The following is a 21413-nucleotide window of genomic DNA, read 5'->3' as shown; positions in this document are numbered from 1 at the left end:
CCAGTGACACTGATATTAATCTCAAGCAATGTGGCTGTGAATCAGCCCTGGTATTTTTGTTTGGTTTTCATGGCTTGCCTCTACCAGCACTTGTATCACGGAACATCCACATGAAACTTCTGCCTTGGACTCATCATCAAAGCACATTTATTTCCATCAACTAACCTGGACTTCCGCAAAAAGTTGTTTTTATTTTAAAAGTAACACAACCAGAATTTGTATGGAAAAAAAAATAACATTTTTAAAAGGCAAGTGTTTGATGACTGGAACATTAGGTAGTTTGATAGGCACTTCTTTTTTTTAACTGTTTCTCTTTTTTTTTTTTTCTGGGTACACGTGGCAGCAATAGTTTCAAAGCTCTCAGTAAAAGCTTCTAGTCCTGTATTTAAAAGGATATTTAACCCAAAGCCTCCTTTTATTTATAACAGATTTTTTTTATCTTTTGTAAACCATATCTTCCCTCAAATCTCACTTGCTGCTTAATAAATGTTAGATAAAAATATATCTGTCTAAATTTACCATTTTGCTCATACTCTGAAACATCCTGTTCTTAAGTAGAACGCTGGAGTTTAAAAAAAACAGCTTAATGAAGCAGTAAGAGAATCTTACTGCACACATCTGCGCTTTATTCCCAGATCTGTTGTGTAAAAGCAATTAACTTTTTTGCCAGAGACTAAACATACAGAACGAGCTCAGCACTGGGGTGCTCGGTTCTGTCATGCACCATCGTGTGTTGGTCATGGTGACTCTGTGCGATGCCTCTATGGAGACCAGCACAGCACAACAGGACTCCCAGCACACTTGCCCCCCAAAAAAGTCATTGAAGGAGCAGTTACCAGAGAGACACCAGGAAAATGGGACTCTCTCATTTGCTAATGGTGAGGTGGCATCAGGCAGTTTCAGTCACATCTTGGGTCTCAAATCCTTTAATGCAGAACAGGTCACTATTATTTCAAACCAAGATCAAAAGGGATTTCAATCAGCCACTTATCCAGTGAAGTGCTGGCTGAGAGACCTTAGGTCAAAATATCATCTTCCCCCACCTTGACCAAGGCCAAAATATTTTTCCACAGATGACTCAAAATCCCTGGATGAGACAGCAAGAAAGGAAATGTGATGCTGCAGCCTAGGCAGATGCAGGCATCAGGGAAACTAAACTCATGCCTTTGGCTACAAAGGCCACTTCCACATTTGACATTCACTAGATGTAAAAATGTTCCCTAGATGTAAAAATGGCCTCATCTGTTGGAAGGTCAGGAATTTTGATGGCAACATTTCCCTACTGCATGAATAAATTTTCTCTGGTCCTAGGGAGTTTGAATTCTTCTTTTACACTAAGCAGTTAACTTCTTGAGACAAACTGAAGACACTGTTTTTTCCTCCAGGAAGAAATAATGGAGTAATAGTGCAGCTTTACAGAGGCAAGTACTCTTACTCCTCTGTGAACTCAAGTTTTATCTAACCTGAGATGAAGGTATGGCTACCAGATTAATGGGGGAAGAACAACAGAGTGACAACTGTGCAGTTTTTGCTGCAACATGGCAGTATTGATGTCAATAGAGATTAGTATTAATAATGAGTGTTTAGACAAAAAAAACACACATATTTTTCACATAAGGAACCATAAAAAGCAAAAGCAGAAAACAGGATTCAAATGCTCAAGAAAATAACTCAAGTTTCTCAGATTTCTGCTTATATGTGAAAGTAAGGACCATTAGCCAGGAGAAGCCTCAGATGGTATTTATCATGGAAATATACAAACAGGTCCATTCACCAATGGATTGCAAATAACAAGACAGAGCCTACACTTTTTATTGGTTCTTAATCTCTCAAGGCCATTCACTCACTGTATTATCAAGAGATGAGCCTACTTGTAAGATTCATCAGAATTTTTTAATTTAATTACCTTAGCAAGAAACAGGACTTTACATGTGTGATATATCACTATATCAACATTACTGATCTAACTAATATAGCTAACCTTCTACATTATTATATATTAGTATAATGAAGGAAAGCAGGACCTGGAGAAACATGCCATAATCACAACCTAGCACCAAAAAGCCAACCAGCATCTACAATCAACGATGTGCTGCTCAGCTTTTCTCACTCAGAGAGTGCTGCACTGATCTGTTCTGTTCGATGCATTACTTCATTTCAGTGCATCATCCTGACCCAAGGAAAACAGTTCTGACTTAAGTGGAACACGGGGTTGTTTCCTTCAAATAGATTCAAAGGTCTAGTTCCTGCTACTTGCAAATCAAAGCAGCATCTTTCCAAGAGCACAGTTACTTCTCATACTGAGCATTGGGCTTGCACTAAGTATCTAATAAAGACCTGCAGATAAAAGGTATATTTCATGAACCAAATGATGGGGTACAAGGACAGAGAATTTACTGGTACTTGCTTCATGCAGATCTCCCACTATTGCAAGAGCTTGCAAGAAGGTCAGAGACGCTCAGGAAAACGAACACTTTATAGCCTAAACAAGCAGTGGGAAACAAAAAAATATTTCGGGAGCACAACACTACCCGGAACAGATCTGTAAGCACACACACAAGACTTTCTCCTGTTTGCTGAACTCTTCTGCAGTTTTATGTAACAGTTTGCATGTTTCCTAAGGAAACAATTATCAAGAATATTACTTCTCACAGACTTCTATTCAAAATCATCTCCAAGACCTCTGGTGTACTGCTGGCCTCCAAAATCAAATGGAGTTACAATACCAATGTAAAAATGGATAATTCACAAGGCATTTAAAATTTAGGAATATTTAGCAGTTTGGAACTGTCTCCTCTTGCATTCTGTTTCAAAGGCAAATTTCTAATGTAGCACACATTCAAAACCCCTGGCAGGGCCTCATTGGGTTGTAAGCTCAGCTTGTGAAAGGCTGAGTCAAAATCCATGCCTTAGTAACCTGAAAGGTACTTAGGGATTTGCACAGCCAATACCACTTCTCTGCCTATGTTGTGACCAAGGCAACAGTTACTCTGGGGACCATGGTAACAAAAGGAAGAGCCTTTACAATCTGCAAAAGTATCCCAAACTGAGCAATGTGCCTTACAAACTTCCTATATCAAGAGGTTTGTGGAGGGTTTTTTCAAATACATTCAGCTCTGCACCATTAAAAATAATTGCAAAAATTACAGTGATTACACTTCCTGAAGTGATTTCTAGCTTGTTACCCTGCACCACATGCAGCAAAAGCATTGGTACTTGTATGGGGGACAGAGACAGCACACCGACATGATGTATTTGTAACGCTTACCTACACGCTATTATTCTAAACAAAACTCTCTGATATGTTTTGTATTTAACAGATAATCTATCAAGGAAATAATACACACCATGGTGGTATCAAGACAGACTGCGGACACCCTTGTTAGACACCCTTACATGTTTAATAATAAAGGAGTGAATTACGATTACAGAAATTGAAATGAACTTAAATACTCACCAGCCTGTGTTTGTGTGCACACAAGTGAAAACTCTACAGATTACAGGCTTTATCTATTAAAGCTACAGAGAACTAGAAAAAGTATCAAAGAATATACTGACTTGTACTTCCTTTCCACACAAAAAAATACAGCTGAAAAAATTAAAATGCTTCTTCGGGTTTGCTGACAGCTAACATTACACTGCACTGATGTGAACAATTGGTCACTTCTGACAGTGGTACCCTAAGAAAATAAACTAGTTTTGTAGAAGTTTGGGCACATGCCTTAAAAGTCTCCCCACTTCGCACAAAATTCTATTTGAATTCAAAAGGTAATAGAAACTAACCCACAAAGGTAATGAACACTAACCCACAAGCTCCCAAAAGCCTCAAGGATCATATTTAGCAAACACAAAGAACGGCTGCAAAGGCTTCTAAACTATACTAATTCTTGATCAATACAAATACAAGCACAAACCCCCCAAAACACACAACCACCAGAATTATCTATTCCATTTTTGAGGGAACTTTTGAGGGAATAGTTAAAAAGAAATGCATTTCAGGGCTGTGAGTGCCCCAGGCAATTTGGATCCTCAGAATCTTCCCACATAATGTATTATACCCAAAGTGTATACTGTTGCAGCAGCCCTCTTATTAGAGGGTAAAAATGAGCTGAGGCACAAACTTCTTGTTCAACACAGCATAAAAAGGGTCCTGGTTTATTCCTCTTCATAGCTTAGTCATCTTAACTCCAACCGTTCACTGACTCTGGCTGCAGCAAGCTCCTACAGTAGGTTTCCCTTGCAGCCTCTTGACTGTTGGTTATTTCCTGCTAAACTATGACTGCAGGTATTGGCTTGCAGACTCTGAATGCAGGCTTTTACCTAGCCAGACTATGACTGCAGGTTCCAACACCAGGCTCTGACTGCAGACCCAGACCAACCTCACAGCAGTGATTCTCTCTCCTCAGGAGCCTGCTTCATGATTCTGTCCTTCATGCTCCTCAAGGTTCCTCCTCCATGATGATCCTCCCCTGACCAGCTCACCCCCTCTTTTATCTCACTCATCCTTATTGGATATAGCTGTTACTCATCAGGAGCGAGGCTTTATTGGTTAATTAATGCAGCTGTTACTTATCAGGGGTGATGTCACCTGTATTCCCTTCTCCTACATATACCAGAAGAAACTCCTCAGTACAGGCTACATTCACCTGGACCCAAACCACTACAGCAGCCTTGCCTCGGTTCACAGAGTTATCTTCAGCAAAGCCATTATCTCCCAAAGCAATACTGCTCTGAGAGGAGAACACAGGAGTCTCTCATGTTTTATGGAGCAGCCAGCTCCAAGCCTGAAGTACTGAAATGCTATCTTTTATCACCAGAGAACTTGAGGGAGACAGGTCCTGCAAAATCCCTCCATGTTCCACAGAAAAAGCACTAACAAACCCAGGCAGACTTTGCAGGTAAGGGCCCACTGAGGGACAGATGCTTGTCTCCTCCCTACCCTAAGGACTAATTGTTTATTAGGTATAAAACATTTGCCCTGTTATGAAGATCTTCAAAACACAATAAAAAACATACAAAATGCCTTTGCTTCAAACTTAATAATCTAGTATTTTAATAAGTTTTGCAGCACAGAACAAATTAGTGAGATGGTAGCAGTTCCCAGCCCTCCCATTCTGCTAACTGTTCCTCAGGAATACCACTGGAGAGCTGAAATAATATTTAAACTTGCTTCCACACTTTTTAAAGAGCTTTTTTAATATTTGTGACAAAACAGATACTAAGCACAGTGAAATCTCTGTTTTTCCTGACTTGACTGCAGCTTTCCAGAATGGCCTACAGTACTTCTTTGTAAATGCAGCCGAAGTGTTGTATACTTAATCTGTATGACCATCACAAAAAATATGAAGTATTCCAGTATAAAAAGAAAACAGCTTAAGGATAAATAAATTTATAATTAGTCAACAGGGATCAATAACCACCTCTGCACTGAAAAAAAGTTTGTTTTTTTTTCCCTAAAGCCTGTTATGACCAGATACACAAAACCATTTTTCTATACTTGTTAAAACCAGCTCCTTATAGACTATGCAGCAAATGTCAGAACAACAACTAAAAAAAAAAAGACTATTTGAGACCAAAATGTCCCCAGCCCATTAATCAGGTTCCAGTTCTAACACAGAGCAAAGCCTATCTTTTGCCATTCACTTCACACTTTTCTAGCAATATTAATCTAAAAAGACTGCAAAATCTGCCTCTCTTGCTCTGCTTCCTCCCTTCCCCACATACTAAAACATCAAAATTACTATAAAGTTGTATCTTTACAATACTTATAGTGGATTGCATCAGACTTATTTAACAGGACTGATTCCTGTCACCTAACACAGAAGATCTCAATGGGAGTTGCAAAGGCCTAAGTGATTTTCATCTAATTTGGTGCTGAAAACGTGTTACCATGTATCTTCTGAACACTGAAGCCAGATTTACATCTTTTTATTACAATGCAGTAAACTGCTGTGACCTAGGGGTGTGTATGTGTGGGTGGAGGTGTGTGTACCCATTACTCTCCAAAATCCAGCTAGCACTGGACTGTGTGTAGCTAGTTCCATGCATTCCACCTACCACCCACTGGTGACCACCTAATCTGTTGGAGTCTCAGAAAAATAAAGTTGTTGGTGTGGTGGTTTTGCTGCTGTTGTTGGTATGGATTTTTTTTTTCTATGTGGGGAAGAATATGTTTCACCTCAACTGGCAAAAAAATTAGATTTCATTTAAACTACAAAATGATAGATTTAATTACAGTCATTATTTACTTAAATGTCTTTTCTTTCCCCTATCTAGCTCCTTCAAACTTTGTTAATCTCTTACTGTTCTGTTCAAACCATATCTAATCTTTCTTTTCTTGAGAGACATTCTGTATTCCTGAATAACTTTAAAGAACAGTCTAGTCTTTAATAGAATTATCATCACTTTGTTAGACAAGAGTGAGGCTACTTCCCAATAAAAATAGCAGTGAACAAAAGGGAAGAAATTTGCTCTGTTGAAGGTAGATTAGTATTTCTAGTATTGTCTTCTGGGTAAAAAACATAGAACATCCTATACTGAATCAGAGTCACTAAGTGAAGGCCGGGGGGGGGGGGGGGGAACAAAACAAAAAAAAAACCCACCACAACCCCAAAAAAATAAAAAATAAAAAAACAACTGGACATGCACATAAGACAATAAGACAAGAGCTACCTTTTTCACTCTTTCTACTGCCAAGATAATGGTAATGATTGGGATGATAACCGTTAAGTCAGAACCAGCACCAGTTTGCCTTCCAGCAAACTACTGTCTATTGAATTTGCAGCAAAACCAATCCCAACCGCTCATGTGTTCCTTCCAACCTCTCTGAGTTACTTTTACAAATTAATTAAAAGACACTTGTTAGGAAAATCTAGAATTCATCAGAAACTGAATCAACTATTAACCATCTGGCAGCCAGCAATACCTTCCTTGTATTACCAATTCACTGTTCCCACTGTAAGACAGAGATTAATGCAGCAAAAGCATTTTAGATGCACATTTAACTGAGGGCACCATCAGTTCTGAACTGAGTCCATAAATGGCTTACTCTCCAGCATAATTCACACTACAAATAAGATTCACTGACTTTTAAGAGGGCGCAGGAAAAAAGAGCAAACCAAAGTCTGATTTAACTACAACTTTCTGAGCACAAGTTGAAGCCTTTTCAATTATCTTTTATCAAATACTCAGCGAAACAGAGGAGATTAAATTAAGTGCACTTCAACTGAATCATTTTCTGCAAAATCAAGCAGTCTCAAATTGCTTTGCAACTTGATAAAGAGTAGAAAATCCTACATGTAAGTGAAAAGCAAGTACAAATGTATTATATATTATATTTGTATGACACAAAAGGCTTTTTTAAAATTAATATTATCTTAACATTAAGAGCATAAAGATAGTAATGTTTACTAAGTAGGATTTATCACATGAGAAACAAAATCCTTTGTGCTTAATTTCCTGAACGTGCATTAACAAAGTCCAAAACTGCTGCTGGGAATTTCCCAAAGCACCAAAGAAGCCATGCCTTATCCAGACGCGAGTCAGCCAGAAAGCTCTAACTCCCGTTTCTCAAGTTTTATCATTGTCAATCATGTTGTCACAGAACAACTTCCACATTTCTTCTGGTTTAAAGATTAGAGTAACAACAACCTCAAAGATTGCTGGGTTAATTGCAATTTTCATCCATAAAGGAGGAATGTTGGTCTAAAAGACCTATCCCCTCTTCTCCCTTAGATGCACATAATGTTATAGTTTTCAACCTTCCCCGTGTCAGTTCAGTATAGTATGTCTCAATTAAACCTTAAAAGTTAAATAAACACATTAATTTTTAGCATTATTAATTTTTGGCTCTTGCATTCTTACTATTTTCTACTTGGGGTACCATCAGACGTGCTTTGGCAAAATGTGCATCATCTCAAGACCCCTGCCCTGATGTTATCTGGTACAAATCTAACCTTACTGAAAGCCTGTGGAGAAAATCTGAAAACCAAGAGATTTGGCTGCACAAAGGCAGATACCACACTTTTAAGGCTACTGAGTTCAAACTCAAACCTCTTTAATGGTTGTGTTCTGTGGGATACTTTAAAGAAACACAGTACATGGATATCCAGTCTTTTTTCATTATCTGAAGATCTTAAAACCCACATTCCTGCCCTAATAATTTAAAGATATTTAAATATTAAAATGAATATGTAATAGTGAACTCAGAAGGATAAATTCTTTAATTTGAATACATTCAAATTAAATACATCTAAATAAAATAAATACATTTAAAGGTTTACAATAAAACTTAACTGCTTCTGATTTAACTCCTTTGGGAGAAAAGCCCCACCTACTTACTAGAATCTCAGTCTTACAAAAAAAGTGATTTCTAAATTACTCTAGTCCTACATTCATACTTTGTACCACTGTCAGAATCTACCCTGTTTATAGTCAGGGGCAGATACACAGGAAATCCATTAATCCCATTTCACAAACTGTTAACCAGCAACCATCAGTTGAATCAGCTACCCTAGCCAACAGGATAAACAAAACACTACTGAATTTATGATCTTAGTATTTCCCTCTTCTGCAGGCAGCCAGAATAATTTTGAAGCATTTATGTACATCAACTTTAGAAGCAGATGTCAAGCGAGCTAACTTGTTTGTCTACTCCCCATTCAACCCAAGCTTCAAACCTTCCAAATGGAATCCTAGAATGTTTCCTGACTACAAGCCATGTATGAAGCTAAGTTTTTCAAGAGGGGAAAAAAAACCCCAAAATTGTTTGGGCTAATCAAGCAAGCAAGAAGAAAATATTGTTCCTCACACCAACACAAGGCAGGGGATGATGAATGGGTTTTCTGAGGTTCACAACGTACCAGAGAAAGGAAAGAAAATACTGCGTATCCATCGTTTCCATATGAGGGACCGTGATTTTTTTTTATATTGAGATAACACAGATAAAACATATTATGCCTTCCTCTACAAATGGAGGGCCTTGGCAGAGATTCTGCAAAAAAGAACTGATCTAGTTTCCATAGCAGTCCCTCTTACTTCAACCTAAAGATGAGGTAATTTCACCCTGAAATTTTTGGGATGCAGGTTGGACTGCTTCCAAATTTGCTCTTCTCTTTGGAATTTCGGCCTCAATAATGAGATGAACATTGTGAAATCACAACTCCAACATTGCTCAAATACAGCAACTTCAAAATGAGTTAGCTGTAACTGATAGACAGTTTAGCACAGAAGGGCTGCTTCTCTGTGCAAGGAAGCACATCTGTAAACAGGGAATAAAGCATCACTTTTCAACGGGTATGGGAAGAGCTGCATTGCATGAAATACTTAACAATTCACTTAGCTGAACTTCTTACATTTTCCAGCAAAACACAAGACAGAAGCACAGTGAAGATGTATTTATTGCAAAAATCTTGCCAGAGGGAAAATAATGACTGTCAAAAAGCAAAATATATACTCATATAGACATATGTCAATGGAAACAGCTTAAAACCCTCTCCTCTGGAATTCGGAATGAACCAGCAATCACACTGCATTCCATTTTCTTTCTCTGTCACTATGAAGTCTGCCATTTGCATCATTTAACTCTACCTGGTTACCTGAGAAATGACATTTCAAATACAGTATTTGAAAGACAGTCTTGGCCTCCCAGTGTTCAGAAGCACAAATTTGAAAAGCCCTAATGGCAAATCACAAGCACATAATAAATGCATCTATGAGGCAAGGACAGAACAGGGCTATTTCTCTGAATACCAGGCTGGTACAATTAATTAAAAATAGAAAAGAACAAATTAAAACCACAACAAGAAACAACAAATAACTTCTCCTGAAGCAGTAACAGACAACACACTATTTCCAAACAAATACTGAGGAAATCTATAAAGATAACTTTATTCATGATGCACAGACAAGGCTATCATTCAAAGAGGAGCCTGCCTTTGGCCTTTTTACTATTGATGTTTTTTTCCTTCCCTGAATTCCTTTCCATGAAGGCTTGGGCCCAAGGAGAGTCTTAATCATTTACAGAATAGAAAATAACCTCATCATCTGGTACATTGCATTAGCTCAGCCCTTCAAGGTTTGCCACAGAGCCAGGCAACATTCACCCTCACAGGCTCCACCAAGAAAATTCTCAATGATTTCTTCCCCTTAATATAAGGAGTGTCAATTAGAATATTTTTCTTCTTAATAACTAATATTTGTAATATTCCATGTCAGCCTACAGGACTTTATAGCTCTCATGGCATCAGAATAGCTGGGGTTTGGATGAGGTTTGTATGGGGTTGTGGTTTTTTTGTGTTCTAACATTTCAAAACAACCATCTAACATCTCACTACGTTTATGTAAACAAGAATCGTCATCATAATACAGCCAAGCCTTTTGGTGGATTAGGATTAATTCCTACTTTTAAAAACAGAAGAACAGAAACACCTGGAGTTAAGGAACTTTCTACACCAAGTACATTTTTTGTATTCGCTATCAATGTCTCCCAGTTTCACATTTTGAACTTTCACAAACTTTCCTCATGGTTTACCAGTCTTCAGAACAGTCTTGTAATATAACTACGCTGTTTGGTAATCCAGAGCTGCTCTAAACACGTGAGACATAGGCACACACTATATCGATGTCTTGGGACTTGTCCTTTGTCTCTCCCCTAGTGACACCTGCCACTCCAATTGCTGAGAACTACTTAGGCCCACTGAGCATCAGGGTCCTACCTTCCCAGAGTGACCCATGGGAAGATGCTCCTGGAAATACAAGGGCCAAGAGCCAGGTCAGAACCTAGCATGGTAGAACTGTAATTTTCTCGTGCTTTCCATTCCCATGGGCACAGTCAAATTTATCTACATCAAACTTCATTTACAGTTTTGTGGCTTAGTTAAACAGGATTGCACGAGTGTTGTGCAATTCTTTAGAGCTGGCCTTTAACTACCCTGAATAAATTAGTACTTCATTACCTCACTGTTCACCTGCTCTTCCAAATCATTTATATAGCCAACACAACAGGGAGTAGAAATCTCATTTTTTCCAGTATGTTATTACAACATTTCCAGCTTTCCACAGTTGATACTGCCTATTTCAAAATTTATTTATATTTGAAAGTTACTGTTTAATTTGACATTTAAGGCTACAGAACACAGTGCTTTTCTGCAAGGGAAAAACACCCCACTGTCTTACTCATACTCTTCATTTTTGGCAGTCTCTCTCAGAAACACTTAGTCTCATCACAGAGATCATTATCCTGAGATGATGCAGCCTGTGTGCAGGAATGAGCTATGTGCCATTATGATGACTCTTGCAGTAACAGACCTGATTCCAGTTTCACACTGTTACAACACATCACACTGTCCTTATTTTATTGTGCTTAAGTCCATTAAGAATGACAGCTTGATCTAGCATCAGGGACTTGGCTCAAAAGGAATGTAAAATAAGGAACTCCAACTTCAGGAAAAGTACTCCACCATGCTACTTAGAAAACTAGAGTAAGCTCATTTAAATGTCATTTCAGTACACAAAAAGTTTTTTCCATGTTTACAACACCCATTTTGGCTTTTGCTAACATCCTATTTTATAAAATTTTGAGTCATCCTGCTACAGCAGCTTCACTGCAAGATAAACTAACAATCTGGTAGGCCTCCTGTTCTGATGACTGCTGAAGCACAGGGATTTTATTCTGAAGAGCTAACAAGAGTTAACAAAATACAGAATGCAGACCTGGTAAGACTTCACACATTTAAGCAAGGTAGTAGGTAAGAGGAGAGAGGAAAAGCAGTGAAACAGTTGAATGCTTACACGTGTAAAGAAATCTAACTTAGCAGCTTATGCCTAGCAAGGAGACAGTGAGAGGCCTGCAATTCAGTTACTGAAGATTAATAAAGGAAGAAATTCTCAAACTTGAAGCATGGCCAAAGCCTAGATTAATGCCTAAGACCTAACAGATGGAAGATGAAATTGACAGCCACCGAACTGAGGAATAAAACTTCTAGACAGCATAACTCAGTTTCACACAACACCCTAGTTAAAGATAATACTGGATTTGCCTCTGTGCCCATTGGCTTCAGCAACTGATAATTTTTAACATAATAAAGAGCAAGTGGAAACTAAATTAGTTTAGGCTCTAATCAGAAAAACCATATGGGAAGTGACAATTTGCAGAGAAGTAAAAGGTTTACCTGAAGCACAACAGCAAAAGGTGCATATTACATGTTATAGCAGGCAAGCTAGGAGGAAAACAGGTCTCAGAAGAACTGAGAAAAGGCAAATTTTGAGCATGTAAGTAAATACTTTGCAAGTATCTGCATAAGTCAGGGGTGTGAGGGGGAAATCAAGGGAGTGATTATTCTCCTGTACAGTGAAGAATCCCAACTGTTCTTGCTGTCTCTTCATACTACACAAACATTTCAGAAGAAAATATGAGGCCAGCATAAGAGGGGCCAGGGTCCAACTCACTATGGCTTACCATGTCTCATGGCTAGAAACTGATTTGAAGACTGAAACATGAAATGAATCTATATTCATACTATCATCTCCCTGTATTGTAGCCATTTAGCATCATTCATTAGCAGAGATTTCCTGAAATATTTAAAGAGGAAGATAATGGTAATGTGGGATAGAAGGTACAGGCAAATATGAGCAACCACTGTTAGTTACAAGTTACTTAATTTAGTATTTCCTAAAAAGATCTCCTCCTTCTGTGATTTTCTTAGTTGTTTTTCAGTTTCATCTGGCATCTGGCTTTCCAAATTTTAACAGACACTGCTGCTTGTACTAGAACGCAAGAGAGACAGTGCAAGACCTCAATTAGAAATTCAAAGAATGGTTTTGAGGAAAACTGCTTTTCCTCTTCTAACTCTGAACTGTACATTGGTTTTGGTCTAACTTCTTCCCACAGGTAACTTATCAGTCCGTCCCCCCCCCCCCCCTTCCCGCTTAATACAAAAGACAGGAGTGGTCCTACACTTCTGTGTGCCCTTTTTTCATTTAACTGATTGTGTTTTAGACTCATACTCAGGAGCATTTCAGAGGCCTGCATAAAATAGTTGGTTGCCAAAATACTTATTTTAATGACTTTTCAACCCATTGAAATGTGCTTATCATGGTATCATTAAAAATCACTTCACACATCACACTTTTACGGTCTTTCACTGACAATGCATCTTCATAGGCAGAATATTTTCAGCACTTCAGTACTGGGAGGAAGGGAGAAGAAATCTGAGAACTGCAAGCACGCAGTTCAAAGGACACGAGCAGCACGGGGTATCCAGACCTTGGCTTGTCAGAGATGCAGTGCCTGCACAGTTCTGTCCCTGTGCACTCAAAGCACAAGGCTTCTGACCCAGAGATGACTGTTTGCTTGCATGTGGATTGAGACAGCACTAGCAACACCCATCTGGCCCTTCAGTCCAGCAGCAAGAGGAGCATCAGCTAAGAGGGACTGCATGGGAAGACACAAGGAGGTCAAACAGGAGGAAAGAAAACCAGAAGAGGCAGCAGCCTGTGCTCCAGTCTCCTGTCACTCCAAATAAAGTGACTGCAGAAAAGCCTGCACAAGAGCATTAATTGAGAAATGTGACTGAACAACTTAACCTAAAGAAGAAATCTGTACTACTCTGATTTTGAACCTTAGTCTCTAACATTTTCATTAATCTCGCCTTATTTATCATTTATATCTTTAGAGTCTCACAGGTGGAAAAAGTTCTGAGGACTGTGTGGATAACTGGGTGGTGAGCATCTCCAAGGATGGAAACTCAGCAAACTCTCTTTACCAAGCTCCCGTACCCAGGGGACCAAAATCCCTAGGCTGGTATCAAAAGCCAAACTACACAGGGCACACTCAGCATGACTGAGGGAGGAATCAATTCAAAGAGAGACACTTTAATTTAAATATACCTACAGAAGAATGAAGTGAGGGGATTATTATTTCTGAAAGAAGAAACCAACAAGCATGTTCTTGGAAATTAAAATGAGGTAATGACAGGGTTTCAGGTATGATACTGCTGCCTCCAGAAGAAGGTGGCCGGTCAGTATTTCTCATTCTCCGTTTTAACATATCCTTGCAGTTACAGCGAGAACGAAAAGATGTATTGAACCATTTCACAGAGCTATATTTCCTACTGCCCGAATTTCTAGGAACTGTCAAGAGAGTAAAGTGTGGTCTTCTAAAACCTCTCTCTTCAACACTGTTGACTTGTAATCACAAAACCGGGTGACAAACATGCACACACAAGACAGAAGAGCTGTATCACTTGAATAATTAGCCTTTACACAGTCAGTCCCTCCAAAATCCTTGTTTTTCAGTGACTACCATCACCAATCATATTTAATATTACTACCCATATACATAAAATTCTCTTTAAATGGAACAGACACTGCAAGAAGCCATGAGAAACTTCATTCCTTTGAGCACTGGCATTACTGTCCCTCATTAACAATCAAAAAAATAAATTCCTGCACGTGCCCTTCACTTGGCCACCATGAGAAATCAATACTGAGAGGAATGATGTGCTCACCTGCCCCTCTCAATGCTGCAGCCAGGGAAGGGGAAAACAAGCTGTCTGGGGGACCTCTGGCAGCTACTTCAAATCTACTTTAAAAATCACCTGCAAGTGCCAATTGCATAGATTACACAGCTTTTTATCTGCTTTACAGCAAACAAAGCAGTTGCCAAGATAAAGCCACTGTGTGCAACCCAGCAGGGTTACAAACGCCCAACAGCAAATTTAAAAGGTAACAGGAAAAGCAATAACCTGCAACTACCCATCCTCTCCTGCCACTGTAAGACTATACTGGAGTCAGAGTCATTGGTTTCAAGCCAAGGGATAAAGAGAAAAAGAACTGGATAACCTTCAGGTCTTTATGCAATTCTGCTGTTCCGACAGAGCTGTTTGTTACCTTCTGTACCCTGGCATGAGCGTTTGATCCTGCCAGGCGTTCTCCTCCACTCCCATGTACTTCTATAACATTCCCACTCACAAGGGATTAGGACAACCCACTTCCATCAGCAACTCTTGCCAAACATTAGCATTTAAAATTAGGTTTAGATCATGCAACAAATCACAAAGGCACAAACAAAAATATTTTATCTAACATAGTGTTCATTCCAGTCATATTTTTCGACGCTTTTCTTTTTCCCTGTCAGATTTTTTGGGACTGGGATGATAGGCAAGCTTACAGAAAATGAGGTTTTAGCCCAAACCCCAACTATGCCTGAATCTAACAGCAAAATATCTTCCTATCTCTTAAATATCTCGTTATCCCCCATTGAGAACAGGGATTTACAAAGCAGAAATTAAATGTCAGGTTTTTAAAACCACAGTTGTACACTGGTTTCAACATGCTTTCGTCACTGTAAATCCGTTTAGCTTGCTGCTGTCCCCATAACTTTCTTGCAAATGCAGGTTTCCAGTTTGGGTTTATGTCTAACAGTAGCAAAAGCTGTCTGTTTTCTGTGTTTGTAGACAAAATACAGGAAATTATGCATCTAATCTATAGATTAGCATAAGCAGTATAACCATCTTTTCACAGCACTCAGGAGAATGCAGCTGAAACTCAGATGAACATACCAGATATGCTCATTTCCAAGTAAAATGCAGAGGAAGTAAGGGTTTGGTCTGAGTTCTTTTACTTAGAAAAGAGGAGTAGGGGGATGCACTCAGGGTTTTTTCTCAAAATGTTGGACCTTCCTTGTTTTACTGAAAACCTCTTTACATTCAGTATACTAAAACTAGAACGAAGAACTCCTCTAGCTCTGCCTGACCCAGATAGGAAATTACTGTTAGGTCATATTTAGACTTTCATAGATGACCTAATATACTGAACACCAAAGTCAGACCAACCTGTTTCTTTAAGCCTTGTTAGATGAATCTAGAAGTTTGTTCAGTCAGAGGACTGGCTGTCATATGTTCTAAACTTTTCTGACTCTGAGATGAAGCTGCTCTATGACAGCAAGCGAATTTCACCACTTTGCCATACCCTGTTTCTTTGCCTACTCTGCATTTTGTGTGAGAACCCAAGAAAACCATAATCCAGATCACAAAACCATCTGAGTGACCATGACAGACAGAACTATGTTAAATATCTTTTCAAGTCTCTTTGAATTCTCCATTGACGCAATAAATGCTGAGACACCATCCTAAAGTCAAACGTGTTCCAGAGTAGAGACTTCAAATGCAAGACCATCCAGGCAAATCTCATTCCTAACATACAACTGCCAACAATGCGCATGACTAACCCAGTATCTTTAGACTCCATCTATCAGAACTTTGACAGCACAATTGAGCTCTTTCTAGGGTATGAATCTTAAACAGGTTAATTTTTTCTGCATGAGCATGTTGCTCTCCACGGCCTAGAAAAAGAGATGAAGGCAATTAACTAAGGTTGAGACAAAAGGCAAAATGAATCCAGACCCCGGACTCTACACATCCCTCATAAAATCATCTCTCCTCTCAGCTAAGGAGCTACCATCATATATTTTCCACAGTCAAGCCTGTTAAAAAGTTTGAGTCAGGTGAGCAAGCCAAAGAAAAACAAAACCCCACTAGTCACAGTCCATCCTCTGGCTATATACAATGTGACATGAGTACAGGTATACCTCTAAATGTAAAAGCTGGGCTGTCCACCCATTTGATTTGAACACTTGCATGACAGTAAGGAGAAATGAGAAGCCTTTTTTTCCTCCTATCTATGGATCTTTCTGTGAATTTCTTTTGAAGATGGCAACCACACTACCCACATGCATAATGCCTACAAGCTGAAGAAAGTGTCAATTTCCACCAGCCTCCCACTAGCACAACTGACACCATCTGAGCTCTGAGGTTTAATTCGATTCAAGTTAACCAACCTCCTGAACCACACTCAGCAAAATATATTTTACTTTTTCCCTTTCAGGAATCCCTTCTCCCCTCCCAAGGCTTTAGAACACTGCTCAGAGTGACTAGCTCTTTTGAGAACAGATTTTTTCAAATTATATGACAGACTGATCTGTGAGGAACACAAAAGTAATGCCCTCATTTTCAACCCATATACTCAAGACGTAGTTTTCCATGTCTTCTACTAGACAGCAAAAGTAAGTATAAAACCCTGACAGTATGATAAATACAATTTCAAAGTAATGGGTACATTCTAAATGCAAACTTAATTAGAATAAAATTGAAAAGTTAAGAAGCCATAAAAAACATGAATAAAATATTGTCAAAAAGTACAGATAATGGATTTAAAAAAACCCTACTCTTTTTCTTCCTACTCCTTTGCTCAAGTCTTTCTCTGAAGCCTTCTGCCTTTTTTTTACAGACATGTTTTGCTCAGTCGTGCATTTGCTAAATGCTGAGTGCTGTATGGCTTTGCTCCTAGGTTAAAAAACTGAGCTGATTTCTTCTGGTATAAAAATCTTCTACAACAAAATAAATTCTAAGAGAGAAGCAGCTTTCCACCCCACCTCATGGATTTTCACACAGACACCTCCCAGCTGCGGGACTCTAAACAACCCCTCAGAAAGAGGATGGCGAAGGACTGTAGGAGCAGTACAGTTAAGCCTACATTTAACCTTCAAATCACTGCTTTAAAAAGACTTGCTGATGCAACCCCACATTCAAATTACAGCAAGTGTAATGTTCAAGTTGAGGACTGTACAATTTATAGGCTAATGCCTTGAAAACAAAACAAAACAAAACTAGCCTTGCATATGAAATATTTTTAAATCAGGAGATGCATGACTAGACAAGCAGCAAGTTTTTCTCAGTATTGCAGCTTTAGTTTCAAACCTGTGTTGATGTATTTTTCTTTTAAAGGTAATAAGAGATATTCAGCAACAAGGCAGAGTTTTTATAGAGGCTGTCAAGACAACAGTCTACATTTCCAGCTTTCCTCAGAGCTGACAGGAGAAATTTTGTGTACTTCTACTAGGTAAGATTAGGGTCACCTCAGCCACCCATAAGAATTCTTGCACTTAACAAGCCCTTCTTCCCCTTTTTCTGTTCAATTACTACAGCCCAGTCAGAGTTCAGAAGCACCAGTGCAAGTAACAGAAGGCATCATTTATCAGCACCCAAAACAAGCAAAATACTTCATATGCAGGCAACTCTCATTTCATTCGAACATCACAAAGCTAAAGACAATTTATTAATTTAGTTTAGTACAATGCAAAGTTTTGGAGTAGCTGCCCCATTTATTGCTTGTTTCTCAAAAATAAATTACGGAAGTCTTCTCTTGTGCAAATGCTTTAGTTAATCTCTTGCTCATTGTTAAACTTAAATGCCAAAAGAAAAATAAATGCAACTTCCTGCTACTGGGGAACACTGTACTGATGTTTCATATATTTTCTTTATACTTCCCTTCTTACAAATTATGTATGTGAGACTCAGATGATGAGCAGCAATTTGGCAATACTTCACCATCTGCTATTTGCAGATCTAGTCAAATTCAGAGTTAATTAAAGATTAAAAACAAGGACCAATACTGTTGAAGCAAAGAGCTATCTTCTTTCCTGGAATGACTGTAAACAAATAACTTGGGTAGGTTGTTCCCACTCACTCCAACACAATCATAAATCTGCAACATCATAAGGGCAACACAACTTGCACTCATAAAATACCTATATATCTTCTATTTTAATATAAAAAAGATACTAAAATCATGCCAGCTTTTTTAGAATGCCACAATCACAGCAGGCTACAAAAAAGCCCTGTTCAGGAAAAAGTCTATCTATCAGTAAGAAACAGAAATTATAACTGCAAAACTCTTGTAGATAGGGCTAGAGAGAACATTAGAAAGATAAAAAAATTTAGTCAGCTTGTAACATCTTTTACCTTTTATTACATACATATTTAATCAAATAGTATTTAATTAAGGGTAAAAGATGAGGAATAAGATGACCCTGATGGGTCCCTTAGGTTACTACATTAATAGCAGGCTACCTTCTTGTCATCCAGTCTACATCTCCTACGCTGCTTCTGCAAGAACCAGCTCATATTAGAATACCACCCTCCCTCCTTGGGGCTCCCAGACCCTATTCTCTACCGCCTTACTTCACCTGCCTTCCTCATTTACTGAGCTTTTCTGACAGAGCTGGGAAAGAACAACAAAAAGATACGAAACTGGAAAGGGTGCAACAAGTCCTCCCAAGATGCTGACTCAGGTGTATGAAGCAAAGGTTCCTGCTCAACTCTTAAGAGCAGTAACCTGAGCCTGGTGTTTCAGAAGGGGTCAGAAAGCTCTGCTCTGTTTCCTCTGCTACCTGAGCCCGCAGCTGAGCTGTGCCAAGTCCAAAAGCTCACCAGGCTGCTGCACAGCAGCTCACTGTGGCTGGCTGCCAGGGAGAGTAGTGCTGGTGGAGCTGAGCTCCCTGGGATGCCGGCTGCCAGCTGCCCCTGCCTGCTGCTCAGCGCTCCTCAGCCAGCTGGAAAGCGATCCATGGAAACATCACAGCTGCCAGGGTGCAGGACGCAGAGGTACAAAAGAGACTGAAAGATGGGAAGCCAGCTTGGAGAATGTTGGGGGACAGAGCAAGAGCTGGCTTTGAGCTGAAAACATGGCAAACTCTGTCCTCTTCCTAACAACCACAAGCTGGTGATGGATTGAGAGATAATTACTGAAGAGTAATTATACTAGAAACAGAGTACTTCGGTAGATTGCAAACAATTATTTTTTTTTTAATTAAATGTCAAACAGTCTTCTTGCTTTCTCCTCCTCATTTTTGCAGCAGTAAAATTTTTCAGAACTAGTTGTGCAAGCATCACGGCAGCAATCAATCCAGCACTTCAGTTCACCAGCACTTCACTGAACCTTACCTCCTGTGAGACTGTTACACAGGATACAGGGCAAATAGGACTTTAGGGAGCCTGATTTGGGTTAAATACTCTCTTGTTTTGACTAAGGCTTAATCAATAAAAGTTTGATGTCAAAAATATTTCATTTTTAAATGCCACCATTAAATTCTTCCCGATTTTCAAAATATCTCTCTGTAAGAAATAAACTACTGGCTAAAGTCAAATGAGCCCAGAACTGCTTTAGTATTTCTAAAACTGCACTTTCTGCCACAAATGCCAACTGAAAAGTCAGCTCAGTTGGTATTAGGCGTTGAGCTCAGTCCTGGCTGAAGACTGTCATGGTCTAACCCCAGCTGTCAGCTAAGCCCCACACAGTTGGGGTTTACTCAGACCCCCCATGTCAGGATAGGGGAGAGAATTGGAAGGGTAAAGTGAGAAAACTCAGATTGTGATGAGAATAGCTTGATAGCTAAAGCAAAAGTCATGAACACATGCAAAGAAAAACAGAGAATTCATTCACCACTTCCCATAGGCAGGCAGCTATTCAGCCTTTTCCAGGAAAGCACAGCTCTATCACACGTAATGCTAATTTGGGAACACAAACACCATCACTACGAATGACTGCCCCTTCCTCCTTGCCCCCGCTGCATATTCCAAGAAAGACGCAATTTGGTGTGGGATATCCCTTGGGTCAGTTGGGGTCACCTGTCCCAGCTGTGTCTCTCTATTTGTGCATCCCTTGTCTTCCTGCTGGTGGGGGGGAAGAGGCACAGAAAAGGCCTTTAGACTCTGTACCAGTGCTGCTCAGCAGCAACGAAAACATCCCTGTGTTACCAACACTGTTTCCAGCACAAATCCCAAAAACAGCTTCATACCAGTTACTCTGAAGAAAATTAACTCTATCCCAGTAAAAATCAGCTGATTATTCCCCTCAAGCTGGTTACTGCACTTAGAGACATGGTGTATCACATCTAAGACCATTTTTAAAGCTGTGTTTCCATTGCAGTCTATTTAGTTCATGCTGTCTCCGTAGATTTCCTGAAGTGAATATCAATGATATATTAGAGAAATATTGAGGTTAAAAAAGAAAATGCTGATTGCATCACTCAAAGCATTCTCCTGACAGGGCATGATTTCAGCTGTTTTGCACAGTCAAATTTAAAAATATCAGGTAGTAACTTTTCTTCTCACTGGTATCAATTATTCTTCTCACTGGTATCAATTTATTAGAGAGGTTTGAGGGTCGTCTGCTTTCTTCCTGACAGACTTCAGTAAAAGTATTAATTTCATTAGTCAAAGTTTTATATTTCTACTTCTTAAACTTTCTAATTTCAAAACATTCCTTGGTTCCAGAATCTAAGCATCAGGTTATTGCTCATTAAGTTAGCTACATCCATTCAGCCTTTCAGTTTCTAAATATATTTAAGAGAGAGGAAAGACAGGTAGTAAACAGCACGAATTATTTAATGTGTACAACCCTGGAACATAATAGAATTATTAAGGTTGGACAGACCTCCAAAATCAAGTCCAACCTTTATGACGCAAATTTGATAGATTATATTTGGGAAGGCTGTGGTGAGCAATCGCTGAGAACACCATACACAGCCCTGGTGACCCTGCAATCAAGAAATAAACTCATACCTTACAGGGTTA

The 21413-nt window shown here is 39.1% G+C and overlaps 1 protein-coding gene across 2 annotated transcripts in view; it reads right to left on the bottom strand.

Moving 5' to 3' along the window:
• The window catches only part of PPP3CA (protein phosphatase 3 catalytic subunit alpha), a 174210-nt gene that overhangs the window by 110902 nt on the left and 41895 nt on the right, over positions 1 to 21413 (bottom strand). The window contains exon 1 of one of the 2 annotated variants that reach the window (XM_066186310.1): positions 4380 to 4478. The exons of the other annotated variant lie outside the window; for it this stretch is intronic. The gene's annotated coding sequence lies outside the window, so the exon portion shown is untranslated. Of the gene's footprint in view, positions 1 to 4379; positions 4479 to 21413 lie in introns of those variants that run through there. 2 annotated transcript variants of the gene reach the window in all.

Source organism: Chamaea fasciata, unplaced genomic scaffold, assembly GCF_029207755.1.
Source record: "Chamaea fasciata isolate MVZ Bird 193981 ecotype frontalis unplaced genomic scaffold, bChaFas1.0.hap1 SCAF_6, whole genome shotgun sequence".
Taxonomy (NCBI): domain Eukaryota; kingdom Metazoa; phylum Chordata; class Aves; order Passeriformes; family Sylviidae; genus Chamaea; species Chamaea fasciata.
Note: the sequence above shows the minus strand (reverse complement) of the source record. Positions and strands in the feature narration are given on the sequence as shown.